The sequence below is a fragment of the Mirounga leonina genome, unplaced genomic scaffold (assembly GCF_011800145.1).
Source record: "Mirounga leonina isolate KUSES-001 unplaced genomic scaffold, KU_Mleo_1.0 Mir_82, whole genome shotgun sequence".
NCBI classification, from domain to species: Eukaryota; Metazoa; Chordata; class Mammalia; order Carnivora; family Phocidae; genus Mirounga; species Mirounga leonina.
This window is the reverse complement of record NW_023270825.1, coordinates 34,535,599-34,559,205: the sequence shown is the minus strand read 5'-3', so window position 1 is coordinate 34,559,205 and position 23,607 is coordinate 34,535,599. Positions and strand designations below refer to the sequence as shown.

General features: G+C 35.8%; 1 protein-coding gene and 1 pseudogene across 5 annotated transcripts in view; one reads left to right on the top strand and one right to left on the bottom strand.

The window, feature by feature from the left end:
- The window catches only part of FUT8 (fucosyltransferase 8), a 316,354-nt gene that overhangs the window by 110,688 nt on the left and 182,059 nt on the right, over nucleotides 1–23,607 (top strand). For 2 of the 5 annotated variants that reach the window (XM_034992728.1, XM_034992726.1), the window contains exons 3-4: nucleotides 902–991; nucleotides 9,057–9,160. The exons of 2 other annotated variants lie outside the window; for them this stretch is intronic. The gene's annotated coding sequence lies outside the window, so the exon portion shown is untranslated. The remainder of the gene's footprint in view (nucleotides 1–901; nucleotides 992–9,056; nucleotides 9,161–23,607) is intronic. One more of the 5 variants, XM_034992727.1, reaches the window with a different exon arrangement.
- Nucleotides 18,757–19,394, bottom strand: LOC118002346 (annotated as a pseudogene).

The following is a 23,607-nucleotide window of genomic DNA, read 5'->3' as shown; positions in this document are numbered from 1 at the left end:
TAATTGCTCTTTACATTTGGATTTTACTTTAGCAAGCCATACCTAGTCACATGTGTAAAACATTAATCTTTTAGTCGCTATCCTTCAAGATTCTCTCTCTGCAGCTGCCTCATCCCCATTCCTGGATCTTTCCTTTTTTCTCTACAGACTTAGATTTTCAAAGATTCTAGGTACTTTCTTTTTGTCTGATATGAATATTATCTGTAAATTTTTAATTCAGGCTATGAATAGAGAAATAATTGGCCCCTTTATCAGCTGAGGTGAAAGAGTTAAAATGAAAGTTAAGGATTTAGGGGATTCCTACGAAAAGAAGGGTGAAAACTCAGTTTTGGGATCCTAAACAAAGCATTTTGATTGGCATATAGAGACCCTTGTATGTACATAAACGCCCATATTTGAATATTTATAGAAGATAATCTGTCAAAATTACTGTTATTTTAATTTGCCAAGCTTGGCTGATTGCTGCAGTTGGATGTTAGTTGAATTCTAGATGAGGAACTGTAAATATGATCTAGTGTGAAACATGTTTTTTGTCCTTGAAGCTGTTTGAATATCCGCCCCCCCCATTTGTGTGTGTGTGTGTTTGTGTGCCTTTTTGTATAGCTGAACTTCCATGTTCTTTGTTAGGGGAAAAAAATTAAAGTGGTGTGAGAACAGTAAATATTAAAAAAATTTTTTTAGTGGAGAAAAATTTATTCACATTTAGTGATCAGGAATTATTTAAATAAACTATTTTTTCAGTCTTCAAAGGAGCTATCTCTAGAGATTTCAAACCTAGGGACATGTATCTCATTTGAATGACCTGTGAGATTTTATGTGAGATATGTTTCATGTTAACAACAAAGAAAATGTATAATTGTAGATAATTAATGCTACCCCTTTCTTTTCTCATTTTGAACAGTGATAATTTTACTGACCCAGATTCAAGCAATAATATCTTCCTTTGGAAATACCATGTTGTTTTGTCAGCTTATGTTCTAGTGGAAGGAAGGTAAGCCATTTTTCACAGTTAATATTGAAATAACTTTATTAAGAAATCAAATTTTTCTCTTTAAAAGTTAAGAAATCCTTTTCTCTTTAGGTAGGTAGTGTTCCTTCACCCAGAAAGCACTATATTGTTTATTGATGCTGTATCACTTTTCCTTAAAAGATTCCACTGATACTACGTTATTTCAGTTCTGGAGATAACCAGTGACTTTCTAAAAATCATGTGACATTTTTTGGAGCAGGAGTACATTCTGTGCACTATCTGCTAGAGTATCTTGTCTCTTAGCCATTTGCACCCTGATAGTTTATTTTTACATATACATAACCACTTTTCAGGATGAGAGAGTCTTAATTTTTGTTTTTTGTTTTTTTGCTTTAGATGTTTTCATTTATCCCTTGTGAACTGACATAATTGGCTCCATTTTTATTGGTTATTACTTTAACTAGAAACTATGCCAATTACTGAGTCTTAGTTTTAGTTAGATTCTGACTTTGTTTTAGGATTGCAGGGATGTGGGGTCTCAAGAATATATTTTATGTTTAGCAAATTAAGAATGGAACTTTTAGAGCATTCTTTTCTATCTTTCACAAGTGTTCATCTTCATTCTCAATTGACAACCTCTTTTTGGGTCGATTAATCTTTTTTCTAGGAGCTTGTGTGTGTGTGTGTGTGTGTGTGTGTGTGTGTGTGTTACTGTAGTCACTTTTCCCAATGCTTTTTGTGACCATCCACAAATTATTTCCTATGTATTTCACCCTAATTCCTCATTATCCTTGTAGGAAAAGTATTTGTCCAGCATTGTAGCTCTCCTCTGGCTGAAGAGCAAGATTATTAATAATTCTTTAAGATGTTACCCTTGTTCCTAATTTTGTAAGGGTTCACCATCTGTTCAATATATTAAGGGCTCAGGAATGTCTGTTGTACCTAATATATCACAGATGTGCAAATAATAATAATAAAGTTACATTTATGTGAAGTGAAGATACTGCTAATATGTTCCCTTAGGTTTGGTTATTCTGACATTCTTGTTACGTTTGGGGACTTCTTTGCAACATGCTTTCAAATTTCTTAAGGTGAATTCAGTATTTTCATCTTTTTTAACCAGCATGCCTTTGATTAAGTATGTTAAAACTCAGTTGAATAAAATTTAAGTCCATAATATAAAAAGAGTAATGAGCTGTTTTACAGTGTAATTTGGAAAAAAAATTAGCTGTATTTCTTGTTATAAGAACAGGAGACAGCACTATACAGTGGACTATGATTTTCTAAGTAAATTAATTTTGATAAAGGTTAATTCCACAATAGCAAATGCTGGGAATTGGCATCCAAATGTCAAATTTCACATACAAATTTTAGTTTTTTACTGCTTTTTTTTTCCTCCAGAGGAAGAATATGAAAACTTGAGTTTGTTTAGAAGGTATTATCATTCTATTTTAGGAATTAAGAAATAGGCTTTATTTTTCTGCAAATTGAGCAGCAAAGATACCAGTGAATTGCAGTTTTTACTGATAAATTTTTTAAAAAGCTCCTATGGAAATCTAATATTTAGGTCTTTATTTAGGAGCTGTTTTAGTTTGTAATAATTCAGGATCTAAATGATCCCTATAATTTTTGATTATGTGTTTTCATTGCTTCAGAAAGAAAGGATGGAGTGTATTGTTTAATAATTTGCATTTTGGTACTACTTATGGTGAACTCTATGATCAGTCGTATTTTAGGTAATTTATGTGCTGTTGAGACAAATTCAGATCTGTTTTCTCTCTCTCCTTAATAGCATAAGAGTGTTATATATCACTTTATCAATTAGTAAAATGTGAAGGTAAAAATTGAAAATGGAGATTTTTCAGTGGTTTTTGGTCTGGCATATAAGTTATCACTCTATCCTGACAGTAAGTAAGAAACTGAACAAACTGAAAAATATTTCAACTTTCTTAGATCTTTCATAGAGGTGAGGTCACAGGGCAAGCTACTATCCCCAAACTGGAGAGACAGACAGGCAAATACAGAGTATGACAACTTACTCTAGCAGAGCATAGGAGCAGAGACCTCTAAGGGAACACAGTACTGGGTAGGAAAAAACCTAAAATGTAATTAACTAATTGCCAGAGGCTCAATATGGACAAGTCTGAGGTAGAAACTCCAGGGAGGCCCGAGCATAGGAATCCCAAACTTTCATGGTTTTACTCCAGTTCTATCATATCTTCACAGTGAGTAGTAGAGAAAAATGCCCTGGTACTTCCTACAGGGAAAGGGGAAAGCAATAATTTTGAAATATGCCAAAGCATTCTGTTTTTCTTAAGATTTACCCTAAAGAAAAGTTATTTTATCAGTGTCTAACATATTAAGGTATTTTCAGAGTCTAACTGACCTGGAGGAAGGGGAATACCCAACTCGAGCCTGCTTTAGCCTTCCATGTAGGGGAAGATAAGTGTCCAGTTCCAGCCATCCTGTTCCTCCTCTAGCTGTCCTCTTCGACCTAAGGGGTGTGTGTGTGTGTGTGTGTGTGTGTGTGTGTGTGTGTGTGTGGCTGGGTGGCGGGGGTAGGTGCAGGAGGACTGAGAAGAACTTGTGAAGGTCATAACTTGGGGGGAGCACAGACTCACTAAAAGACTAAGACCTAATCATAGGACTATAGAACACTTCTCCTATCCCACATTACTAAATGCCTGTTTGCCACAGTTCCTTTTATCCAGTGCATCATGTCTGGCTTCCAACAAAAAAATTATAAGGCATGTTAAAAAGCAGAAAGCACAGTTTACAGAGACAGAGCAAGCATCAGAATCAGACTCAAACATAGCAGGGATATTGGAATGATCAGACCAAGAATTTAAAACAATTATGACTAATATGCCAAGGACTCTAATGAAGAAAATAGGCAACGTGAAAGAAAAGATGGATAATGTAAGTAGAAAGATGAAAATCTGAGAAAGAAAAAGAAATGCTAGAAATAAAACAATACTGTAATAGAAATGAAGAATGCCTTTGATGGGCTTATTAGAAGACCAAACATGGCTGAGGAAAGATTCTCTCTGAGCTTGAGGATATGTCAGTAGAATCTTCTAAAATTAAAAAGCAACAAGGGGCACCTGGGTGGCTCAGTTGGTTGAGTATCCAACTCTTGGTTTCAGCTCAGGTCGTGATCTTGGGGTCGTGGGATCAGGCCCTGTGTTGGGCTCTGTGCTCAGTGTGGAGTCTGCTTGAGGCTCTCTCTCTCTCTCTGCCCCTCCCCACCACTCTCTCTCGCTAAAATAAAAGAAGAATTAATACATATTCTTCTGAGCTGTTCCAAAAAATAGAAATGGAAGGAAAACTTCCAAACTCATTTTATGAGGCCAGCATTACCTTGATCAAAACCAGACAAAGACCCCATCAAAAAGGAGAACTTCAGATCAATATCCCTGATGAACATGGATGCAAAAATTCTCACCTAAATACTAGCCAATAGGATCCAACAGTATATTAAAAGATTATTCATCACGACCAACTGGGATTTATTCCTGAGCTGCAGGGTTGGTTCAACATCCACAAATGAATCAGTGTGATACAATATATTAATAAGAGAAAGAACAAGAACCATATGATCCTCTCAGTAGTTGCAGAAAAAGCATTTGACAAAGTACAGCATCCTTTCTTGATTAAAACTCTTCACACTGTAGGGATAGAGGGCACATACCTCAATATCATAAAAGCCATCTGTGAAAAACCCACAGCGAATATCATTCTCAATGGGGAAAAACTGAGAGCTTTCCCCCTAAGGTCAGGAACACAGCAGGGATGTCCACTATCACCACTGCTATTCAACATGGTACTAGAAGTCTAGCCTCAGCAATCAGACAACAAAAGAAATAAAAGGCATCCAAATCAGCAAAGAAGAAGTCAAACTCTAACTCTTTGCAGATTATATGATACTTTATGTGGAAAACCCAAAAGACTCCACCCCAAAACTGCTAGAACTCATACAGGAATTCAGTAAAGTGGCATGATATAAAATCAATGCACAGAAATCAGTTGCATTTCTATACAGCAACAACAAGACAGAAGAAAGAGAAATGAAGGAGTCGATCCCATTTACAGTTGCACCCAAAACCATAAGATACCTAGGAATAAATCTAACCAAAGAGGCAAAGAATCTGTACCCAGAGAACTATAAAATACTCATGAAAGAAATTGAGGAAGACACAAAGAAATGGAAGAACATTCTATGCTCATGGATTGGAAGAACAAATACTGTGAAAATGTCAGTGCTACCTAGAGCAATCTACACATTTAATGCAATCCTTATCAAAATACCATCAAGTCTTTTCAAAGAAATGGAACAAATAATCCTAAAATTTGTAGGGAACCAGAAAAGACCCCGAATAGCCAGAAGAATGTTGAAAAAGAAAAGCAAAGCTGGTGGCATCACAATTCTGGACTTCAAGCTCTATTACAAAGCTGTCATCATCAAGACAGTATGGTACTGGCACAAAAGCAGACACATAGATCAATGGAACAGAATAGAGAGCCCAGAAATGGACCCTCAACTCTGTGGTCTTCGACAAAGCAGGAAAGAATGTCCAATGGAACAAAGACAGTCTCTTCAACAAATGGTGTTGGGAAAATTGGACAGCCACGTGTAGAAGAATGAAACTGGACCATTTCCTTACACCACACACAAAAATAGACTCCAAGTGGTTGAAAGACCTAAATGTGAGACAGGAATCCTCAACCTCTTCGACCTCAGCTGCAGCGACTTCTTTGTAGAAACATCGCCAAAGGCAAGGGAAGCAAGGGCAAAAATGAACTATTGGGACTTCATCAAGATAAAAAGCTTTTGCACAGCAAAAGAAACAGTCAGCAAAACCAAAAGACAACCGACAGAATGGGAGAAGATATTTGCAAATGACATATCAGATGAAGGGTACTTATATCCAAAATCTATAAAGAACTTATCAAACTCAACATCTAAAGAACAAATAATCCAATCAAGAAATGGGCAGAAGACATGAACAGACATTTCTGCAAAGAAGACATCCAAATGGCCAACAGACACATGAAAAAGTGCTCAACATCACTTGGCATCAGGGAAATCCAAATTAAAACCTCAATGAGATACCACCTCACACCAGTCAGAATGGCTAAAATTAACAAGTCAGGAAATGACAGATGTTGGCAAGGATGAGGAAAAAGGGGAACCCTCCTACACTGTTGGTGGAAATGCAAGCTGGTGCAGCCACTCTGGGAAACAGTATGGAGGTTCCTCAAAAAGTTGAAAATAGAATTACCCTATGACCCAGCAGTTGCACTACTGGGTATTTACCCCAAAGATACAAACGTAGTGATCCGAAGGGGCATGTGCACCCCAATGTTTATAGCAGCAATGTCCACAATAGCCAAACTATGGGAAGAGCCTAGATGTCCATTGACAGATGAATGGATAAAGAAGATGTGACACACACACACACACACACACACACGCACAATGGAATATTATGCAGCCATCAAAAAATGAAATCTTTCCATTTGCAATGATGTGGATGGAACTAGAGGGTATTATGCTAAGCAAAATAAGTCAGTCAGAGAAAGACAAGTATCATATGATCTCACTGATATGAGGAATTTGAGAAACAAGACAGAGGATCATAGGGGAAGGGAGGGAAAAATGAAACAAGACTAAACCAGAGAGAGAGACAAACCATAAAAGAGACTCTTAATCTCAGGAAACGAACTGAGGATTGCTGGAGTGGAGGGGGGTGGGAGGGATGGTGTGGCTGGGTGATGGACATTGGGGAGGGTATGTGCTATGGTGAGCGCTGTGAATTGTGTAAGACTGATGAATCACAGACCTGTACCCCTGAAACAAATAATACATTATATGTTAATAAAATAATCAAATGCATATCTAGAACAAAATAAAATAAATGGATAAATTAAAAAAAAAAAGACTTAAAAAGCAAAGAGAAAAAAGCCTGAAAAAAATTAAAAAATAACCAAGGACTGTGGGACAATTTCAAAAGGTATAATATATGCATAATGGGAATTCTAGAAGGAGAGGAAGGAGAAAAAGGAAGAGGAAATATTTGAAGCAATAATGATGGCATATTTCACCAAATTAATGTCAGGGTCCAAACCATAGATCCAGGAAGTTTGGAGAACACCAGGCAAGGTAAGTCCCCCAAACTTCACCTAGGCATATCATAATAAAATTGCAAAAAATCAAACAGGAAGTAATCTTGAAAGAAGTCAGAAGGGAAAAAACACCTTATCTATAGAGGAGCAAAGGTAAGAATTACATCTGACTTCTATTCAGAAATCATGCAAGCAAGAAAAGAGTGGAGTGGAATACTTAAAGTGTTGGGAGAAAAATTGAACAATCTAGAATTCTGTATCCTGCTAAATTATCCTTAAAAAAAGAAGGAAAATAAAGACTTTCTCAGATAACAAAAATGTAGAAAATTTTTGCTAGTGGGCTTGCCTTGTAAGACATATTAAAAGTTCTTCAGAGAAGGAAAATTGTACAGGCCAGAAACTTGGATCTACATTAAAAAAGGGAAGACCATTAGAGAAAGATTAGGTGAAGGGAAATAACTTTAAAATAACTTCTGAATAACTTTAAAATAACTTTTATTTTTCTTAATTGACTAACAGATAACATAATTTGTTTAAAATAATATCAACAATGTATTCAATGAGTGTATCTTAAATATAAGTGAAATGAGTGACAGCAATGATACAGGGGTTGGGAAGGAGGAATTAAGAATATTCTGTTATAAGGTACTTGTATTTCACTACCCATGAAGTGGACTTGGATTAGTTGTAAATGTATAATGTGAACTCCAGGGAAACAAAGTGAAAAAAGATGTATAATTGACATGCTAAGAAGGGAGAGAAAATGGAATCTCATAAAATCCTCAGTTAAAACCACAAAAGAAAAAGAGTGGAAGATATAAATAGGAACAAAGAACAAGGGTAATGAATAGAAAACAGTAACAAATAGGGTAGATATCAATCCAGGTATATCAGTAATTAGTTTACATGCCAGTGGTCTAAATATACTCAGTTAAAAGAGACCGTCAGAGTGGATCAAAGACTCAACTATATGTTGTCAACAGAAACCCACTTCAAATGTGAAGACACATACAGAATAAAAATAAAAGGTTGGAGAAGTGTATACCATACTAACACTAATCAAAAGAAAGCTGGAGTAGCTCTATTAACTTCGGACAGAGCAGGCTTCAGAGCAAGGAAAATCTTCAAGTGTAAACAGGAGCATTTTATAATGACAATGGGGTCAAATCTTTAGGAAGACATAATCCTTAAAGTATGTGCATCAAAATATGTGAGGCAGGATGTGAGGGTGATCTGGCTGCGACATCTGTCACCCCATTGATCGCCAGGGTTGATTCAGCTGATCTGGCTGGCTAGGCGGTGTCCCTTTCCTACCTCACCGCTCAATGTGCATCCCTCCCGAAGCTGCGCGCTCGGTCGAAGAGGACGACTTTCCCCGATAGAGGAGGACCATTCTTCCGTCAAGGGTATACGAGTAGCTGCGCTCCCCTGCTAGAACCTCCAAACAAGCTCTCAAAATATGTGAGGCAAAAACTGAGAGAATTGCAAAAAGAAAAATAGATGAATCCACGATTATAGTTGGGTATCTCAACATTCTTGTCTTAAAAATGGACAGATGTAGCAGGCAGAAAATCAGAACATACTTGAACTCAACGGCACCATCAGTCAACCAGACATAATTGACATTTGTAGATTACTTCATCCAACAACAGCAGAATACACATTCATCTCAAGAATGAAAATGGGGCGCTTGGGTGGCTTAGTAAGTTAAGTGTGTTCCTCTTGGTTTTGGCACAGGTCATGATCTCAGGGTCATGAGATCAAGACCCGTCTCAGGCTCTGTGCTCAGTGGGGAGATTGCTTGAGATTCTTTCCCCCTCCCGCTCCTTCCCCCTGTGCTCCTCCCCCTGTTTGTGCACACACTCACTCTCTTAAAATCTTAAAAAAAAAAAAAATGAATGAAAATGGTATTATTCAGAAACTTCAGAGTTCATTTTAGACTTTAATTTGTTTCCTGTAGGATTTGCATCATAAACAAGATCAGAGAAAAGAAAGATGAGGACTCATTTTAAAAAATACAACAAATTATCACCTGCCTCCCCTCTACCTCTTACATATTCTAGGGTAAGAATTTTAGAACTTTGATTTTATTGTGATACTTATACATTTTTCTGGCCTCAAGTTTGGTATAATGAATGAGTGTATGTGAGTTATATACTTTTATAAATGAAACCTACCTGGCACTCTCTCATTCATTAGCTACTAAGAATATTTCATACAACTCTTTAGTCCTGTGTAGCAAAATTTGAAAATTACTCTGAAATATGAATCCTTCATGCCTTGGCCAGTATTTGATAATTATTGACCTTTGCTCCTGAATAATAGAGCTCTAGATGTCTGACTGCTTTATTAATTTTTGAGTAGATTTTGAGTAAGAACAGAGGCAGATGAAAAAGGACAGGTGAGATTTTGTAAAGGAAGAGAATATTCTAACTGGATTTCAGACGGTTTTATAGGCTAGCAGAAGACAGATACTTTGAGTGATACATTGCCGAACTTCCTTAAGGAGAGATGAAAATGATTTAGATTTGATTTTATGTTTGAAATGGTGGTGTTTCTTTCCCATTCTGAGACCAGCCTTTTCTCCCTGCTCTTGCTGTCCTGTAGAGCTATGCTAGTGGGGAGCAGGATCATAGGTTTACATTAGTGGAATGTAGGAGTATTGGGTAGAATGGGGAGTAGTATTTCACCTTCTTTCTCTAAACTTTAATTCTCTTTCTTTGTTGCTCAAAGTAGTGTTTCAAGAATTGGCACCTGGTTCAAGAGGGTCTGATTCTTAGCAAAACTATTCTAATGACAAAAGGCATTCAGTGTTTTCCTATTGGATTATTGGATTCATATTGGGTTGACATCTATTTGCATGCTAAATGCTGTATCATTGTTATCTTTTGTCTGCCTGGTAGACTCATGATAGTGACCTTACAGGGATTACCAGCAGAGATACCATTCTCTAAAGGAATTAGAAATCTTATTAAAATGGATTTGGTAAAATTTGTTCCCCTTTCTATAGAAAAACAAAGAAATAAAACTGAAAACAGGGGTGCCTGGGTGGCTTAGTTGGTTAAGCATCTGACTCTTGGTTTTGGTTCAGGTCATGATCTCAGGGTCGTGAGATTGAGCCCTGTGCTGGGCATGGAGCCTGCTTGAGATTCTCTCCCTTTGCCCCTCCCCACCACACACTCTCTCTCTTAAAAAAACAAAACAAAACAAAAAAACCCTGAAAACAAAAATAAAACGACACATCAAATAAACTTCCCTCCTTGGATCACAATCATGGTTTGAGGACAGATCTATCAATGTATAATTCCAGGGTTTCTGTCCTGTCTTAGCTGCCTTTTTCTGTACAAACCTTGATCAAGTCAAATCACTTCTTACCTCAGTTTCTTCATCTTCAAAATGGAGATTGTGCCTATCTTATAAAGCAGTTGTAAGAATTAAATGACAAAATATGTGCCAAGTGCCTGGGTCATGTCTGACACAGAACAAGTGTTACTTCTCTTCTTCCTTTTGGCATCAAGATTATCTGGGTTCCACCTCTTGAATTCACTAGTTACTGATTGTGAGATCAAATTATTTTGTTTTTCTGAGCCTCATTTTCCTTTAACATGAGATCATTAACACCCATTTTATAAAGTTGTGGTTGGAATTCAGTTCCTAGTGTAGTCTTAAGAAATTTTTGTTGAATCTGAATGTGAATGTTAAGGTGCTAAAAACTTACATAAATATGTGAGTTTTGCTGGATAGATCTTTTGGACACAGATCCACAATATATTTTTAGGAATATATACTAAAAAGAACATAATAAGGAAAAACACATCTCTAGTTTTTGGTTTTTTTGTTTTTGTTTTAATGGGAGGACTCTACAATAGTTTACTTAATTTTTGCTTAATGTAATTTATTGGGAAAGTAGGGAAATTATGGATCAAAGGATTTATTGTCACTTGAAATAGCTACTTCTAGAAGGAATATGCATAGGGTACTAAGGAAGTCAAACACTTGAATATACCTCTTTGCTTTTATTCTTTTTATCTTAGGTAACTTCATTTTTTTTTTTTTTTACATATTTTTTTTATTCTTATGTTAATCCCCATACATTACAACATTAGTTTTAGATGAAGTGTTCCATGATTCATTGTTTGTGCACAACACCCAGTGCTCCATGCAGAATGTGCCCTCCTCAATACCCACCACCAGGCTAACCCATCCTCCCACCCCCCTCCCCTCTAGAACCCTGTTTGTTTTTCAGAGTCCATCGTCTCTCATGGTTCGTCTACCCCTCCGATTTCCCCCGCTTCATTCTCCCCTTCCTGCTATCTTCTTCTTCTTCTTCTTTTTTTTTTTTCTTAACATATATTGCATTATTTGTTTCAGAGGTTAGGTAACTTCATTTTAAGTGAGATTTCATTATACAATAATAGTTTTGTGGGCAGATCTTGGAAAATTAATCAGTACTGAAAACTTCCTAGTTTGGTAATTACCAGAGAAATAATTAATTAACCAATATTAAAATTTAGTTGGTAAATTAAGGTCGAGTCTCATAAATGAATCATGTTAAATGAGTTACAAATTATATCAGTATTGTTGAATTTAACTGTATTAAATCAATATAATTTCTTTGACATCATAGAATAGAAATTGAGGTATGTGTGGTATATTGTATTGAACTAGGGAGTTTATATTTTTTTTTTTAAGATTTATTTATTTATTTATTAGAGAGAGAGACCATGAGAGAGGGGAAGGGCAGAGGGAGAAGCAGACTCCCCGCCGAGCAAGGAGCCCAATGTGGGACTCGATCCCGGGACTCCAGGATCATGACCTGAGCCGAAGGCAGTCGCTTAACCAACTGAGCCACCCAGGCACCCGGGAGTTTGTATTTTTAAGAATGTTATATAGTTTCATGAATTTCAGTTAGATTTGTTTGAATGTGAATCATTTTTATAATTAGCAAAAATATTGCCTTTGTGTCTTGTAGCAGTTGTGTTAGCTTTTGTATATGTTGAGATGAATGTAAATTTTAACTTATTTTCTTAAGCATTTCCCAAAGGTTAGGAAATAATTTACCATACAGAATGTTAATCACTTTCAAGAATTCCCAGTTTATCATTTATTTGACATGCTATATTTCTTATTAGATTGTTTGTTAACTGCCTTGAAAATGTTGAAGAAAGTAGGGAATAGTCTTTGCATGCCTAGTTTTTACCTGCAAGGAAAAAGAAAAAAGAAAATAGAATCAAAACTGAATTGCAAAAACATTTAAGTGCAGACAAGCTTCTGCTGAGAAAGTGGAGATGAAATTATGTGTGAATGTTAAAACATATGGATATGTTGATTATCACTGTGTTTAAGTATTTTTGTTGTAAGGCAAAGGATTTGCAAAGTTAGAATAAATGCATGCATTATTGGTATTGCTGAAGTCAAAATAACTTTGTTTCTTCAAGGTTTTTTTGTTTTGTTTTGTTTTTACTTGTTTTTTAAGAAACCAGATACGTATAGAACTGGATGTTTATTTTTTAACTCCTTTTTTTCTTAATAATTTAATGTTAAGAGCTATTAGAATTCTGTGATTGTACATTTATGAAATATTATTTGGGCAAGTCATTCATAAAGTAATATAATATTTTGTCCTTTTTATTGTGGTAAAGTATATATAAAATAATAATTACCATTTAACCATTTTAAGTATGTAAATAGGTGTATATACTTACTTACACTGTAATTCAGTGTAAGTACATTTACATTGTTGTACAGCCATCACCACTATCTCCAGAACTTTTTCAGCATCCCAAACTACTGCACTCATGAAACATTAACTCCACATTCCTTCTTACTTCCAGCCCCTGTAACCATTGTTTTATTTTGTCTTTATGAATTTGACTATTCTAGGTTCTTCTTATGAGTTGAATCATATTTGTTCTTATGTGACTGTCTTCTTTCACTTAATGTAGTGTCTTTAGGGTTCATCCATGTTATACCATGTATCAGAATTTCATTCTTTTTAAGAATGAGTAATATTTTATTTTATGGATGTGCCACATTTTGTTTATCCATTCATCTGTCAGTGGACATTTGGGTTGTTGTGAATAATGCCGCTATGAACATTGGTGTGTAAGTTATCTGTTCAAGTGTGGTAATATGTTTTTCTAGATATTTTTTTTTTTAAAGATTTTATTTATTTATTTGAGACAGAGAGAATGAGAGACAGAGAGCATGAGAGGGAGGAGGGTCAGAGGGAGAAGCAGACTCCCTGCTGAGCAGGGAGCCCGATGCGGGACTCAATTCCGGGACTCCAGGATCATGACCTGAGCCGAAGGCAGTCGCTTAACCAACTGAGCCACCCAGGCGCCCTGTTTTTCTAGATATTTTAATATTGAAAAATTTTTGTGGTAATGAAATTCTATTTAAATGGACTAGATAAATATCTATATTTTCAGCGATATCAGTGAGTATTAAATACCTGGTGTGTATTCTAAGTAGTGGGGATATAAGGAGCCATAAAATCATGATATACTGTTTTGAACTTAGAATCTAATAATAATAGGGTGTGTTTATAAAAATACACTGGTGGGTAGCATATGCTTTTGTTGAAGAGGTATTCATAATCTAATACAAACCAGCATCCTCTTTCACTAAATTTTTGCATGTTGTCCTCACCAGTTAGGAGGCAAAATACTTGATCATAATCAACTTGGATATTCCATTCAAGCATATGTATTTAACATATGCATTTAACATTCAAGCATAAATTCTAGAGAGATCATACTAAAATGGAAGTCGGATCATGACATTCCTCTAAACAGTTTTCTCTAATGAAAACATTCTTAGAGTGATTTAACATTTCTTTTCCCAGACTTACACCTTAACTTTTATCACATCTCTTATCCCTGGGTGAGCTGGGTAATTCTTTGTTGTTGATACATTTCTTATGTAGGTAAACTGGCTTAAGTGTACATGAGTAAAAGGCAGAAGGTTGAGCTTCATATGTCTCAATGTTCTTCCCAGATTCGTGATTCTAATTTAATCTCTACAGTACCTGTATTTTCCAAATGAGAGAAAACAGAATAGGCATGTATAACCTCTAAATAAGGTTTCTCAACAGATCTATGGTAATTTTAAAAGCTAAAATTTGATCAGAATATAAACATTTTGTTATGTTTTGGTATTTCAGTGGTCTTTTTCTCTCAAAGTATTTTTCCTGGAAAAGCAATGTAAATCTTTTATGAATTCAATAATAATTTTGCCGTTTAATTGGATTTTTAAGGTTTCTCTGTGTGCCAGTTGGACCTTTTGGAGAGTGTTACTACTCTTTTTCCATTGAAATGTTAGACCAAAGGAAAACATACAGCTAGCTGTTAGATTCACATTTCCTATGGATGATGTTTTGAGCTCAAAAGGAACTTTGAACATTTTAAACGCAACTGAGCAGAGGTTCCAAAAGGCAATGCTGTAGTACTGTTTTTGTCTCCATATTCATCTACTTGACTCCCAGTAGTGAGCCTGAATTGTGAGTGATAAAGACACTTACAGGCTCATTATGCTGCAGAGTGGGAAAAAAAAAAAAAGAAAACCGAACTAATTTAGAAGTCAATGCTTAAAAAAGTGAAGGGATGAATGAACAAGCATAATCATCCATTCATTCAACACATATATGATACTCCACTATGTACCAGACAATCCACTAAACACAGGAAATAAAGCAGTGACTAAAATAGAATCAGTCCCTACACTGTTGGAACTTGGATTGCCTAGAACAATGAGTGGAACATAATAAGCACTTAAAAATATTTGAATAAATGAGTTCTGTTTTGTGGAGAAGGTATTGGTGTAAGAGGCATTGTAGTGAAGAAGTGTGGAGTGTCCTGATCATTGTATTATAGATAGTTCATTTAAAAAAATGAAAAAATGAAAAACCCAAATATCTATTAATACGGAAAATGGTTAAGTAAGTTATGGTAATACATTGAGTGTAATATACAATGGGGCCTTTAAAAATAATGACATGCGAAGATATATACTGGCTGACATGAAAGGTGTTGTTTACCTAGTGAATTAAGCAAAGTAGGCTATAGAATAGGATGTATGCAATGAGCCCTTTAATGTAAGACGGTTTATCTTTAAGTAAAATGTCTTGAGAGATGGTGCAGAAATGGTAACCCATGAATTATTCTTTCAGAAGATAAATTTCCTATGATCTTGTCTTTATTCTTTATGCATTTCTGCGATTCTTTTGTTTTACAACGACCATGTGCCATTATTTAAAAATAATTAAGCTAATTTAAAATGTTTTCAGATAAATTGATTTTTAAACTTAGTATCTGTATCAGTAGACATTGTTACTAGTTGATGGTCCATTGTCCTGTAAATGTTCTTTCTTCTGGAAGAAAGTTAACCAGAGGGAAATACTTACCTTTAACATTTAATATTTATCTTTAATATTCACAGGACATATTTTTCAAATGAATGGTAATATTTTTAAATGTGTGTAATAGTAGGAAACTTTTATAGTAATTTTAATTTTTATAGATACTTTGAGGAATGTCCACATAATTAAAAGATGGACAACTGAGACCATTCTTTAGCTTTTTTCTGTGTTTGAAAACTTAATTTGGGGGGTGCCTGGGTGGCTCAGTTGTTAAGCGTCTGCCTTTGGCTCAGGTCAGCCCGCATCGGGCTCCCTGCTTGGTGGGAAGCCTGCTTCTCCCTCTCCCACTCTCCCTGCTTGTATTCCCTCTCTCACTGTCTCTCTGTCAAATAAATAAAATCTTAAAAAAAAAACTTAATATGGATGTAGATATTAATAGATATTAGATTGAACTGTATTTTTTATCTGAAGATTTGTTTTTGTTTTCTTCTTTGCTTAGTATGATTACTGATTTTTTTTTTTTTTTTTTTTTTAGATTTATTTATTTGAGATAGAATGAGCAAGAGAGCATGAGTGGGCCTTGAGGGAAAGGGAGAGGGAGAAGCAGGCTCCCCACTGAGCAGGGAGTCCAAAGCGGGGCTTGATTTCAGGACCCTGGGATTCTGACCTGAGCCAACGGCAGACGCTTAACCGACTGAGCCACCCAGGCTCCCCTACCCCTAATTTTCTTAATTAGGGGAGAGAATACATGTGTTTTGGGAGTCCTGGTTATAGTTGGTTAATATTCTTATGTTTTCACAGCATAGTAGGGCAGATCATATTAAATTATTTCTTCATGAGTGTTTTCTTCCAAATTCCTTGTAATAAGTTGTGTTTTTATCAGGACAAATTAGAGGACTCATGAAAAATTCCATTGTACACATAGATTATTCATAACAAACTCATTTTATTAGAAATAGTATAGCAGCTTCACTTCAGATCATATTGACTGATTATTGGAGTTTCAGATAGATGATTGAATTTGAAAACTGTGTCTCAAGGTCTGTTTATCTTTTTAAATGATTTTAAAATGATTATTGTTAAATACTTGTTTAAATGATAGGTTAACATTGCTTAGGTATAAATAAAAATATCATTCTTCAAAACAAGAGTTTTTTCAGGCCACATAGTCCTTTGGACTGTGATACACCAAATTTGAGACAATTTTTTTTTTCTAGATGTTTGGCTATAAGTGCCATAATTGTATAAAATCTTCACACACTGAGCATATGAAGCAAAGAAATCAAGCTATAAATCTTAGAAGGTGATTTTAGGTCCTGTTCTCTCTTTCTCTTTAGTTTTAGTTTTTCATTTCTGAAAAATAAGATGCTTATTCTAGTTCAATGAGTATGATAATATCATCTCATATTGTCTTCATTTTTTAAGATGAGATAGTTGATTGAGTGGAGAATAAATCATTTTGTTAAATGTTGACTCCCTTCTAGAATAAAAATGGGAAACTCTTTATCAGTAAATCATTGTTATATATACTTTAAATGTTTAAAAATATAAGAAAGGAATTATAGAAAAACTGAAAATGCTTAAATTAATACCATATACATGAATGATAGATAGCATTTATAATTGGTATTTTAATTATTACATGATATGTATATAAGTAATAACATTGTGATTGTTAGTCTAAAGAAATTAATGGTTTCTTCTTTTATACACTGTCACTATACTTGGACTTCCCTTCATTGCACTCATTTATTCATTAGTCAACAATATTCATTGTCTGCTATAGGCACTGTTCTAGACTTTGAGTGATACTAATCAATAATATAGACAGAAACTATTGATCTCCTGGAGCTTTTATTCTAGTGGGAATACAGATACTAAACAAGTAAGTATGTTTGATGGTAATAAGTATTCTAGAGAAAAGTAAGTACATCAGGGAAGGTAATAGGGAATGTTGGAGTGGGAAGTATACCATTTTTATATAGAATGGTCAGGGCAGGTTTTATTGAGAAGGTGACAGTTGAGTGATGATGACCTGAATTTGATGAGGAAACAACTATGGTGGGTATTTGGACAAGTGTGTTTCAGATAACAAGTTCAAAATCCTTGTATTGGGGGTAGGCTCATAATATTTTAGAAAACTAAGAAAGTAATTGTGTAATTATTTGTTTCATATTTGCTTTCTCAGTAGATTCTGTTATCCACTAAAATGGATATTATCTCTGTTTTGTCATCATTGCATCCTTGGCACTTAGTTTAGTGCCAAACAGATGGTAGGCAGTGGGGCAGTGGATAAATATGGATGAATTCATGAATGATGAGGGGGCGTTTTGAAGGAATCACCTGCCCGATCCCCCTTTCTGAAGTTCTATTTCAAACTGCAAAGGTCTTTATAGATCATAAAAAAACAAGAGAGTTCTTTAGGTAGAATGATTCTTCCAAAAGTCATTGTTGATTAGTAGTATTCTTGGGATGGCAAAGATTTTATTTCTTATCCTATTGATAGGGATCCTTTTGTTTCAGATGTTTGGTCTAGATTGGGAAGATCCTTGGCTGTGAAAGATATTCTTGCAGTAGAATCTGAAATCAGGTTGCTGGGTTAAAATTTCTGTTTGATACTTGCTAGCTATGTGACACTGTTCCTACCCCCCATTTAATTCACCTTTAAATGCCTTGGTTTTCTTATCTATAAGGTAGATATTGTTTTCTCTGTTCTAGTATTCTTTACACCGTAAACATTTTCTTTTGCATAATAGGATTTTCTCATTAATCTTCCAGTACACTACCATATAGACATTTTTCCCCTTTTTTATTTTTTATTTTTTTTAAAAGATCTTATTTATTTGTCAGAGAGAAAGCGAGCACAAGAAGGGGGAGCGGCAGGCAGAGGGAGAAGCAGACTCCCTCCTGAGCAAGGAGCCTGATGTGGGGCTCCATCCCAGGATGCTGGGATCATGACCTGAGTTGACTGAGCCACCCAGGCATCCCATTTTTTCCCCCTTTTTAAAAAGGGAGCTATGATTAAGAACATAGGACTTTGGAATTAAATGTACTTGGGTTCTATAAAAGCTTAGCTCTTAAAGTTACTTGTTAACATGTATCAAAGTTTTTATTTAACTAATGAGAGATTAATCAAGAAGACAGAACTGCTTCCAAGAGTATTTGAGCATAAGGAATTCACCTACTCATTAAAGAAAGGGATGCCATGATAAAATGACTAAGCTACATAGGAGTCTGATAACTTTTTTTTTTTTTTAAGATTTATTTATTTTAGAGAGGTGGGGAGGGGCTGAGAGAGAACCTCAAGCAGACTCCTTGCCAAGTGCGGAGACTGATGCAGGGCTCGATTCCATGACCCTGACATCATGATCTGAGCTGAAACCGAGAGTAGGCCACTCAACCGACTGAGCCTCCCAGGCACCCCAGAAGTCTGGTTAACTTTTAAAGGACAGGGAAGCCATATCTCCTTTGGGATTTAATCCTCAGAAAATTTGGAATGTAAAACATTGAGTTCAATTTAAATATCATCATGGTCTTTATCATCATCTCTAATATCAAACTGGATTTCATCATCATTTCCATCACCAAATGTATATCTCATTGATTTTAGCAGGCTTTGGAAGCTTGCCACATGCCCTCAGATTTATACCTTCATCTGCATTGTAGTTTAAAATTACATCAGTTCTGTTATCCTCATAGTCTGTCAGACCGATATAATGTATGAGGTATTTATTCAAGCCATTTTTCTCAGTTTTCCTTTCATATGACATAATCTCTTCACACCATCAAGACACATTACTTCTGATTATACATTTCCCAATATTTTGATTACTTGGTTATACTCTTATTCATCCTGTTTACACACCAGCTTTTTTCAGGTTCATTTTCACTCTTACCTCTGCACCTGTTTTTACCTCCTTTACCTTTTTTCTTGGTCATTACAATACCTCATGGCATCTTAGTCTCCTTTCCTGTGGTGGTGGTGGCAGCTGTTCTTCCAAAAGGCACATGGGATTACCTAGCATGTTACGCAAAATGGCACTCTGCAGGTGCGGGAGAGTTTTGAGACTGAGCTTTTCTGAGCCAGCCTCAGCGGCAGCAAATCCATATCCCTCCCTCTTCCCTTTCCATGTGTGTTAATGTGTTTAAGGTTTTCTAGGGCAGGTCTAGAGGAAACCTTTATTCTTGTGCTCTCTTAGCCTCATTACTAAGGTGGACCTCTCTTTGGGACTTTACTAAATGTCGCAAGGATTCAGTGAGGACTCTCTATCTTGTTTGTAAGAAGTCTAATGATTCCTGGCCCTCTGTGAGCTCTAGTATCATCAAATAATTTTACTCAACGTTAGCTACCTGGTAATTTTTCTTTCCCAGAACGTGGCTTTGCTTAACCTTATGTGTTTTCACCCTATGCATATATAGGTTGTCATTCAGGTAATTTAAGGGGATCTCTCTCTCTCTCTGTCTTTTTTAAAATTTAAAAAATAGGTCTTTGCATAGTTCTCTCACTTCAGGGACTTTTCCCCCCAAATAGTTGTTTTGTTTTGTTTTTGTGGTCTGACTTCTGCCTTTTCAACTTAGCAATGCACTAGATTATTTTTGGGTTTCCCCTTCAACATACTGTAACCTCAAAAGTGCTTTCAGAAAGAATCCCAGGTAATTATAGTTCTTCCCTGTTCCCTTTCTTCTTCTTCTTCGTCTTCGTTGTCTTCATCTCCTTCGTCTCCTTCGTCTTCTCCTCCTCCTCCCTTCCTCCCTGGAATCAGTTTTGTGTTTCCTGTTGTCCAAAATCAGATACATAGTTTATTCCATTTTCTAGTTGTTTACATTTGGAAGTTAATTCTGGATCTTATTACTCCCTTGTGGTAAAAGTAGAGATCTCTTTAACACTTTCAAAATGAGGAATGATATTCTTAGCAAGTGATATGTCCTGCCCATTTCAAATTGTGTTCAAATACCATTATGTGTAAAAATTCACTTTTAAATGTTGCTTAAATTAAATTGATCTTAGTAACAACATTTCTGTTATTATTCCACACATAGTTATAAATAAAAGCTGCTTTGGCTGCTTTTCATCTAATATTAGCTCCCAGTCAACTGATGCATTAAATTAAAGTTGGTGTAACGCTAATGATTTATAATAGCTGATTCTTTTTGGTACTTTTATGCCTCACTGAGGATCACTGGCTGTTTTATGATACTTTTCTTTCTTTCTTTTTATTTATTTCTTTTTAAAGATTTTATTTATTTATTTGAGAGAGAGAATGAGATAGAGCATGAGAGGGGGGAGGGTCAGAGGGAGAAGCAGACTTCCTGCTAAGCAGGGAGCCCAATGTGGGACTCGATCCCAGGACTCCAGGATCATGACCTGAGCCGAAGGCAGTCGCTTAACCAACTGAGCCACCCAGGCGCCCATCTTTCTTTTTTTTTTAAACAGGAATCAGTATAACTAAAAACAAACAAACAAACAAAAAACCTTAAAATAATTCTTACTTGGTATAGTAACTTTTTAAAAAAGATTTTATTTATTTATGAAAGAGAGAGCACATGAGTGAGGAGGGGGGAAAAGGAGAGGCAGAAGCAGACTCCCCGCCGAGCAGGGAGCCTGACGTGGGGCTCAATCCCAGGACCCCTAGATAATGACCTGAGCCGAAGGCAGATGCTTAACCAACTGAGCCACCCAGGCACCCCAGTATAGTAACTTTTTACTAATAAAAATATGTTTTATGTTTCATCCATTGAGGATCCAGTGAAATATAGTGTAAGTTTAGTACTGCTCAATTCTTTAAAAATCCTCCAATTAGTTTAAGAACATTGATAATTGGAAGTAGAGTATAAACATGAACTGGTATGAACTTACCTGAGAATGTCTCATTAAGTTTGGAATTAGGGAAAAAGGATGTGTTTGATGAAGAACAATATACTGAGCTGAATTTTTTTTTTTTTTTTATAGGATATGAGGTGTTCATGAAAGTGAATGATTCTCATGGTTGATTCTATTGGTGACATGACCTTCATTCATCATTAATGCTTACAGTATTTCAAGTTACCGTATTAGGTGCAAGATTCTTCTTCTAATAGTCATTATGTGTCTGTGCTGTTCTTGGAAGAGAGACTGCAAATTCTTAGGAGAGTGTTTGAAAATGAACCAATAGCAGCACTGTGATTTGTATGTTGTGTACTCAGTATTTATTTATTTATTTATTTGAGTGGGAGAAGGGGGGATTTTCATTATATTTATTTTTTTAGAGAGGGAGGACACAGGCATTTTTGACTCTGGGATTAGAATTGTACATTGTTAATCTTAGGAAAAAATACTAAAGAAATTTATAGCCATAATATATGTATCTCTCAAAGGATGAGAGTCAGGGTTGTAATTATAGGTGAAAGAACTATAAATTTGTTAGTTCTTACAGATGGCAACAAAATGTCTGATTCTGTTACTTTTTCTTTGTTTTTTTTTTTTTTTTTAAAGATTTTATTTATTTATTTGACAGAGAGAGACACAGTGAGAGCAGGAACACAAGCAGGGGGAGTGGGAGAGGGAGAAGCAGGCTTCCCACGGAGCAGGGAGCCCGATGCGGGGCTCGATCCCAGGACCCTGGGATCATGACCTGAGCTGAAGGCAGACACTTTAACGACTGAGCCACTCAGGTGGCCCATGTTACTTTTTATTATTTCTTAAAATATTTTTCCTGATGTCTTTAAAAACTACTGCTTCTAGACATATCCATTGAGTGTGGTGTGGCAAAAAACTGTTTACTCTTTAATTTTTTGACAGCAGATGTAAAATGCAGACATCTATTCAAGATCTTTTAGATACTAATGATTATTCAAACTAATGTATGACAGTCACTAGATACCTTTGCCAAAGCTGCTTTGGGTTTATCTGTTACTAAAATGCACTGCATTTCATCCTCCTCAGTTGCTTATCATTGAAATTTATGGATTATGTTTGTTATTTTGATAGTGTTGTTTTCTTGTAACTCTGCCCCTGAAGAGTAATAATCCCTTGGTCAGTCAAACCATACTGCTTTGATTGATTTGGAGTCAAGACAATAGATCTAGCTGTGAATTTTGGCTCCTGGTTTTGTGACCTTAGGTGAGTTACTTAACCTCTGCTGGTTTATTATTATAGTATGGTAGTTAATTGAGTAGACTCTAGAGTGTTTGTGAGGATTTGCATCCTGGCTGTGCTTTTTTTTTTTTAAGAGAGAGAGCTAGCAAGCATGTACACTCATGCATGCACACGTGTGTGTGTGGGGGGCAGAGGGAGAGAATCCCAAGCAGACTCCACTGGGGGGTGGGGAGGGAGGGGCCAATCTCAGGACCCTGGGATCATGACCTGAGCCAAAATCAAGAGTTGGATGCTTAACTGACTGAGCTACCCAGGCTCCCCATGGCTCTGCTACTTACAAGCTATGTGACTTTGGGCAAGTTACTAACTTTTCTGCCTTCTCATCTGTAAATTAGGGATAAAAATAGTATTTATCTGTAAAATACTTTAGTAAGCCGGGCACATACTAAGCACTCAATAAATGTTTGCTATTGTTATTTTCTATAAAATGAGGACAAAAATAACATAATAGGGTTATTATGAGGCCTGAATGAATAAATAGATCACTTTGCACAGGAACCTACTACATGTTCAGTAAATGAGGTACTATAATGGGATTGATGATAATTATGATCATGCAGCAGATGTGTCTATGGAATAAGATCCAAGATTTGTAACAAAAGAGAGCACACTCGAGTGCCATTGATTTGCTAATTGGTTGAGACACACAGAGTGAGTTGCAGTGTTCTCTTAGGTCACTTGTACAAAACAAATCAACTTTTGTATCCCAGTTGGTACACAAGATGTGATAGATGAAAACTCCTATTCAATAAGTCGTCAGAATTGTAATCTTATTATACTTGTTATGGTATCAGTACAGTTTAGGATTGGTCACACTCCACAAACAGCCAAAGAAGTAAAAGTATATATTGGGGAAAGCTTTTATGTTAGCTCTGTTGATTAAAGATATGATATAAAATTTCTGCCAGTATCAAGCGTTACTCAGAATCTGTGAAAAATGGATAGGAACTTGTGATGCAGGCTGCTGGTATACTACCCAACCTTAAATCTGTTTTTCTCTTCTATATTAATTGATCC